General features: G+C 40.5%; 2 non-coding genes across 2 annotated transcripts; one reads left to right on the forward strand and one right to left on the reverse strand.

The window, feature by feature from the left end:
• Positions 1-1031: 1031 nt before the first annotated feature.
• TRNAV-AAC lies at positions 1032-1104 on the reverse strand. The gene has a single exon. It is a non-coding gene; the product is annotated as a tRNA-Val (tRNA).
• A 1880-nt stretch (positions 1105-2984) lies between these two features.
• TRNAL-UAA lies at positions 2985-3067 on the forward strand. The gene has a single exon. It is a non-coding gene; the product is annotated as a tRNA-Leu (tRNA).
• Positions 3068-7952: the final 4885 nt, after the last annotated feature.

Here is a 7952-nt window from a genome sequence, read left to right on the forward strand (position 1 = left end):
GCCGCATTGGTTCAAGCGATTCTTCTGCCTCAGTCTCCCAAGTAGCTGGGATTACAGGTTGCGCAACACTGCCCCTCTACCACCACCCAGGCTACTAATTTTTGTATTTTTAGTAGAGGCGGGATTTCACCGCATTGGCCAGGCTGTGGCTCACACCTGTAACCCCAGGACTTTGGGGGCCCAAGACCAGTGGATCACCTGAGGTCAGGAGTTTGACCACATCTTTAAAAAGCCTCTCTTGTCTCAACATTTTTCTCTAGTTAATGCCCTATTTCTCAGATGACTTTATTTTAAAATTTCCTATAAAGAGTTATTCACATTTACTATCTGCAATTTCTGTGTTCCTTTTCTTTTGTAAACCCACTATCTTCAGGTTTTTTGGTACCAGCACTTCATGGAAACTTCTGGTCAAGATCATGAATGACCTTTACATGTCTAAAATTAATGCTCACTCCAAAGCTCTTATCTTTCTTGACTTCTCAGGGGCAATAGGCACATTATTCTTCTTAAAACATTTAATTTAATTTCCAAGACACTGCTGTCCTGATCTTCTTTCTTCCTCACTGGCTCTTCCATCTCAACAGCTGGCTATATTATTATTCTTTTAATGGAAAGTTGTAACTGGCTGGGCGCGGTGGCTTACGCCTGTAATCCCAGCACTTTGGGAGGCCGAGGCGGGTGGATCATGAGGTCCTGAGTTCCCGACCAGCCTGACCAACAAGGTGAAACCCCGTCTGTACTAAAAATATAAAAATTAGCCAGGCGTGGCAGTGGGCGCCTGGTGGCGGGGGCCTGTAACCCCAGCTACTCAGGAGGCCGAGGCAGGAGAATCGCTTGAAGCCGGGAGGCGGAGATTGCAGTGAGCCAAGATCGCACCACTGCACTCCAGACTGAGCAACAGAGGGAGACTCCATCTCAAAAAAAAAAAAAAAAGAGAGAGAGAGAGAGCATTCTGGGCTAAAAGAAAGAGAATAGGTTTGAGAAGAGGTTGAAATATAAACACATTCAGAATTTTACAAAACAGACACACCTGTTTCCGCCCGGTTTCGAACCGGGGACCTTTCGCGTGTTAGGCGAATGTGATAACCACTACACTACGGAAACCTGCCTACTGCAAGTGTTTTTCATGTTGGAATTAATTGAAATGAACCCTGAATTTATGTTTATAGTATATCTTTGGCAGAGAGATATTTTCCCATACAGTTTCTAATTCTGAGAACCAACAGTTTCAAAACCCAACAACTCATAACCAAGCAAATTATTCTCCTGAAGCTTCAATTCCTTCAGAAGCACAGGGCAGGGAAATCTCCAGCAGTCTCTTGGGAATTTTATTTCAATTCATTTTTTTATATGTTCTATGCTCTCTGCTCTCATAAGATGCTCTGATGTTCATTTTTCAATAACTGAAAATTAGGCAGGACATTGGTATCCTTGAATGTTTTTTCCTTCGTTCAAAGTCCCGTTTACTCCTAAACGAGGCACTTTCTTGAGGTTTGAAACAAGGCAGAGGCAGTGTTCATCCAAAGGTATATAACAAGAAATAAATAGCTTGGGTGTGTATGGGAAAGTTTAAAATCAAGACAGAAAAAATGTATTCATTAGGACCAATTATCAATGAGCAAATATCTATATATCGTACATGATCATTAGTAATAAATATATATGTATATGTACACATATGACTATATGCTTCTCAAACTACGTATTTTTGCAGATATATACATATATATATGTGTGTATATATATACACACACACATGAGGATAAGCTTCCTCATCCAAAATTATCTCCTACTTAGCATAGTGACAAGTATCTAGGAGGCCAGATTTTATAAATCCTAAAGAAGTGATAAAGAATTCTGCTCAATGAGATAAATATTTTCATCAAAGACAGCATATTTGATCATCAACTGCTATTTGCTAGGAATTAAAACATAAATTCCCCTAGGAAAAGGATTTTTTTTTTTTTTTTTTAAGATGGGGTTTCTTGAACTGCAGACTCAGGTGATCCACCCACCTCGGCCTCCCAAAGTGCTAGGATTACAGGAGTGAGCCACCGTGCCGGCTGGAAAAGGATATTTTTTTCCGTTGTGTTCACTGCTTTATTAATAGTCTCTAGCGCATGGTTTTTTTGCTGTTGTTGTTGTTGTTTTGTTTTTTGAGACAGAGTTTCGCTCTTGTTGCTCAGGATGGAGTGCAATGGCACAATCTCGGCTCACCGCAACCTCCATCTCCCAGGTTCAAGCGATTCTCCTGCATCAGCATCCCATGTAGCTGGGATTACAGGCATGCACCACCACACCCGGCTAATTTTTTGTATTTTTAGTAGAGACGGGTTTTCTCCGTGTTGGCTGGGCTGGTCTTGAACTCTCGACCTCAGGTGATCCACCTGCCTCGGCCTCCCAAAGTGCTGGGATTACAGGCGTGAGCCACCGCGCCTGGCAATAAAGCAATTTTTCTACATGTTTCGATTTTTTTTTTAATCTGTCATATGTAGGCATTTAAATTAGGTAAGTTTGGTTTATAAAAACCACATATGATTCTACTGTATAGTGCATTTTAAAAAAATCACGATAGAATAATTTAAAACTCTTCTGTATGTCAAAGTATGGGAGATTCTTTTCTCTGACATGTACACAGCAATCGTCTGAACCCGGGAGGCGGAGGTTGCTGAATCTTCAGAATCCAGCTCTGATTCCAGCACTGACAGGCGTGGATTTCCCACAATATGCCTTATTTTAATGGAAGTCCAAGGAAATCAGGAATGGTTCTTGTTTCCCTAACACCTAGTATAATGCCTGGCACAAATTAGTAATTATTCTTACTTTTGGAAATATATCTTTTCATTTTTTTATTTCCAAGCAACATTAGAAGCATTTGTTTCCTTTGTACACTCTTTTAAACGTGGTCCCAGTAATTATTCATAATCTTCCAGAAACTAAAAATTCTAGCCTAGTAAAGTTAGACAACAAAACCCATTTTCGTCACCGGGATGGCCGAGTGGTTAAGGCGTTGGACTTAAGATCCAATGGACATGTGTCTGCGTGGGTTCGAGCCCCACTCCCGGTAACTGTTAGTGTGTGTTTTGACGTTTGCGATTTCAGGCACAGTTGGGAGCTAAGTTGTTTACATAAAAACTAGTGTGACAACTCTTTCACTTTGAGTGTGAACACTTCAAAACATAACGAGAGTTACTGTGTAATATTCTGCCCAACATTACTGCTTTTTTAAAAAAAATCTTAAAGGAGATTGCTTCCCTCAGCATTGTTAAGTAGGAGGCGCCTCTTCCCACAATTCCTGCAGCCTAACAGCACACTGTATTCAAATCTTGAATACATTCCTAACACTGTGGGATGTATTCAAGTACAATGTCTCAGCCTATAATCCTACCACTTTGGGAGGCTGAGGCGGGCGGATCACTTGAGGTCAGGAGTTCAAGACCAGCCTGGCCAACATAGTGAAAACCCGTCTCTACTAATAATACAAAAATTAGCCGGGCATGTTGGCAGGCTCCTACAATCCCAGCTACTCGGGAGGCTGAGGCAAGAGAATCGCTTGAGCCCGGGAGGTGGAGGCTGAAGTGAGCTGAGATCGCTCCATTGCACTCCAGCCTGGGCGACAAGAGCGAGACTCCGTCTCAAGAAAGAAAGAAAAGAAAAAGAAAAAGAAACAAATTAGCCAGCTGTGGTGACTCATGCCTGTAATCCCAGCTACTCCGGAGGCTGAGACTTGAAAGTCGCCGGAACCCAGGACGGGGAGGTTGCAGTGAACTCAGATCGCGCCACTGCACTCCAGCCTGGTCAACAGAGTGAGACTTTGTCTAAGAAAAAAAAAAAAAAAAAAAAAAGGATTTGTGGGAAGTGGATGTTCTACCTAAAGAGGCCTGAATTCTGCAGGCAATTCAGTTCCAAAAGAAAGGAAGTGTGAAATATTGCAGTTAGGTTCTCTTTCGCACCGAGGCAGGCAAAAGTGAATCCCACATACACTGCTTCTTTTTGTTGCCAGAGAGCGGGGTTCAGAGAAGCCCAACTCCACTATGGTTAAGGCTCTCAATATTCCTTACAAAAGTCAGACTCAAGTAGGATAAATTATCCCAAATGCTAGCAAGATTGCCAGAGGTAAATCGTCTTTCAGACTAGAAATATTCAGCTAAGACGTTTTAGGAAAGCATCAATAAGTATATAATGTACTTTTAAATTTACTTCAACGAGCAGGAGACAATTGGTCAACCTACATCAACCTAGAAGAAAGGAAAATGAAAGGAAATGGTCCTCGGTGTGGTTATAGTGTCATAAAAGAAAAATACATTTAATCGGATTGCTGTATATCCTTAGTGAGAGACTATCCTTGCATCCGATAACTGCAACCAATTGTTGTTTGAGCACTGCTGTTTTTAGAATTCTTTCTTATCCTCCACAGTAATAGTGGACCTTTACGTAGTGATTATCTTTTGCATTACAAGTTTCATGAGAAACTACTGGCTTGTTTTCCTTTTCCTCTTTTTTTTTTTTCTTACTCTGAGTGTTTCTTTGACTGACTTGCTTTTCAAAGCAGTCATATTGTCTTAGATCTCCAACATTTCCTACCGTTTTAAATTCCTGGGAACAATATATTACAGTCTATGTTTCCCCTCATTCTCACCAATGCTTGTTTTCAATTATCTTTTAATTTTTTTATTTTCTTCTTCTTATTATTTATTTGGAGAGGGAGTTTGGCTCTTTTTGCCCACGCTAGAGGGCAATGGCAAGATCTCGGCTCACCGCAACCTCTGCCTCTGGGGTTGAAGCGAGTCTCCTGCCACAGCCTATCAAGTAGCTGGGATTACAGGCATGTGCCACCACGCCTGGCTAATTTTGTATTTCTAGTAGAGACCGGATTTCTCCATGTTGGTCAGGCTGGTCTTGAACTCCCAGCCTCAGGTGATCCACTCAACTCTGCCTCCCAAAGTGCAGGGATTACAAGCTGAGCAACCGTGCCCAGCCGACTAGAGTTTTATTCATTTCTTTACAATCTAATCTGTGTGTTTTTATTTATTTCTCTTGTGTTATTACATTAAATAGGACTTGTAGAACAATGTTGAATAAGAGTGGTAAGAGCAGATATTCTTGTCAGACATTCCCTATCTTGAGAAGTCATTCAGTCTTTCACCATTAAGTATGATATTACATTTCTTTTGCAGATGCTTTTTATCAAGTTGAAGAAGCTCTTCTCTATTCCCAGTTTCCTGTTCTTTTTTTAAAATCACAAATGGGTGTTGAACGTTGTTGAATGTTTTTCTACATCTGTTGAGGTGATCATGTGGTTGAACATTCCAGTCACCAGAATCATGAGCCAAATAAGCCTCTTTTCTTTATAAATTCCTTAGGTTTAGGTATTCTATTAAAGTAACACAAAACAGACGAAGATAGGCAGACTACGTGAGCTTGGTCTTTGAGGTGGGATGTTCTTAGTCATTCTGTCTGCTCCCAGAAGTTGACATTCTCTAATATTCTGTACCTAATACTCCGTTAAAGTAGAAATTTTCATTCTTCTTTCCTTTCTTCATCTCCTGTGAATTTTGTGGTCTCTGGATGTAACCATGTTTGCTGCTACTCCCTAAGTGTTTGAGCTTTCTTTTCTTTAGGGACAGGCAATTCTCTCTGTCAGCGCTGTTCCATTGAAAGGGGCTTTCTCCGATCTCTTGCCCTGCTCCTTTCTTTCTTATGAGCATAGGTCCTACGTCTGTAGACTCAATTAACCAAGGATCAAAAATATTTGAAAGAAATAAAAACAACAGTGCAACAATAAAAAATACAGTATAGCAACTATGTACATAGCCCTTACATTATATTCAGTATTATAAATAATCTAGAGATGATTTAAAGTATACAGGAAGATGTGCATAGGGTATTTTATGTAAGAGACTTGAGCATCAGTGGATTTTGGTATCCTGGGGGGGTCCTGGAACCAGTTCCGGAATATGGAAGGCCTACTATACTTCGAGGATTACAAAGAAAAGTCTGCAAAAGTGTCTTCCTCAGTACTTGATCCTAGGAGTTCTATAATTTCCTTCTTGGACTTAGACACTCAGACTAAATTTAGTGGGTCATTATAAAATACTGAATTTTTGCTAAATTTTTGTTACCCTCTTGCAAGGAGGCCTCATTATTGTCTTATTGCTATAAATGAGCCAGTATTCCTTTCCCATTTCTACTTGGAAGAACCTGTTTTTCCATAGATTTCTGGCTACGTGGTTGCTCTGAGACCTCAGCTCTTTCATGGGTTCAAGGAAAATTATGCATTTCTAGATTATCTGGACTTTTCTTTTTCTTTTCCTTTTTTTGAGATGGAGTTTCCCTTTTGCTGTCAAAGCTGGAGTGCAATGGTGTAATCTCTGCTCACTGCAACCTCTGCCTCCTGGGTTCAATCAATTCTCCTGCCTCAGCCTCCTGAGAGGCTGGGATTACAGGCGCATGCCACTGCATCCAGCTTATTTTTTTGTATTTTTAGTAAAAATGGGGTTTTACCATGTTAGCCAGGCTGGTCTCCAACTCCTGACCTCAGATGATCCACCTGCCTTGCCCTCCCAAAGTGCTGGGATTACAGGCGTGAGCCAACTCGCCTGGCCTATCTGGACTTTTTCATTGTTAGATCAGCAGCAATATTCTTTCCAACTTTCTACAATCTAGGTGGAGGCTGGCTGACAGAGCAAGACTCCATCTGAAAAAAATTGGTTTAAGAGAAGAAAATATGTATTTACTGACAAAAACAAAAACAAAAATTATTTGCAATATGACAGGGTTATGGAGTCTGCTCAAAGGGACCGTGCCCCTGGTTTAATTAATAGCACTTTACTGATGTTACCTTGTAAATAACCACAAGAAGATCAAGAGTTAGCATATAATATCATATAGTGGGTAATTTTAAGTTTTCTAGTAATATTAAGAAAGTAGGCTGGGCACGGTTGCTCACGCCTGTAATCCTAGCATTTTGGGAGGCCAAGGCGGGTGGATCACCTGAGGTCAGGAGTTCGAGACCAGCCTGGCCAACATGGAGAAACCCTGTCTCTACAAAAAATACAAAAAATTAGCCTGGCTTGGTGGTGCCTGCCTGTAATCTCAGCTACTCCGGAGGCAGAGACAGGAGAATCACTTAAACCTGGGAGGTGATGTTGTGGTGAGCTGAGATAGCATCATTGCAGCCTGGGCAAGGAGCAAAACTCTATCTCGAAAAAAAAGGAAAATTGAGTTAAACAAGCAAAATTGTTTTTAAGAGAAATGTGTTGCTTCGGTTGGTCTCAGACTCCTAGGTTCAGGAAATCCTTTCTACAGCCTCTGGAATAGCTGGGATTACAAGAGTATGTTACTGCGCCTAGCTACTTCCAATATGTTTTAACTCCAAATATTATCATTTAAACATGTTATCAATGAAATATGAGATTTATTTTTTCTTTCTCTTTTTGTACTATGTTTTTGAAATATGTGTGAGTGGCTGTTACGGACAGGGCTGCTCTAGAATACTCAGGGGAAAAGAAAGTATTTTCTCTTCAAATACAATCTGTAGTTTATTTAGTAGGGTGGGGTGGGGGTCCCAATGTACTTATCATATCAAAGGTCAAAGTCTTCTTTTCCTTAGTATAATATTTTCAAGGTTCATTCATATTGTAGCATGCATTAGAATTGCATTTCTTTTTATAATCGAATAAAGCTCTTTGTTTGATTTTTTTGTTATCTTTCCAGAGGTCTCTTTCAGTCAACCCATTTCTCAGTATCAGCAAAAGTAAGATTAAGAGAACGCAATTTCAGAAGAGAAAATTTTAAGGGGAAGGTGTTGCCTTTTTCAAAAATATTATTATTATTATTATTTTTTATTTTATTTTATTTTTTTTTTTGAGACGGAGTTTCGCTCTTGTTCCCCAGGCTGGAGTGCAATGGCGCGATCTCGGCTCACCGCAACCTCCGCCTCCTGGGTTCAG

This window comes from Cebus imitator, unplaced genomic scaffold (assembly GCF_001604975.1).
Source record: "Cebus imitator isolate Cc_AM_T3 unplaced genomic scaffold, Cebus_imitator-1.0 Scaffold918, whole genome shotgun sequence".
NCBI lineage: Eukaryota > Metazoa > Chordata > Mammalia > Primates > Cebidae > Cebus > Cebus imitator.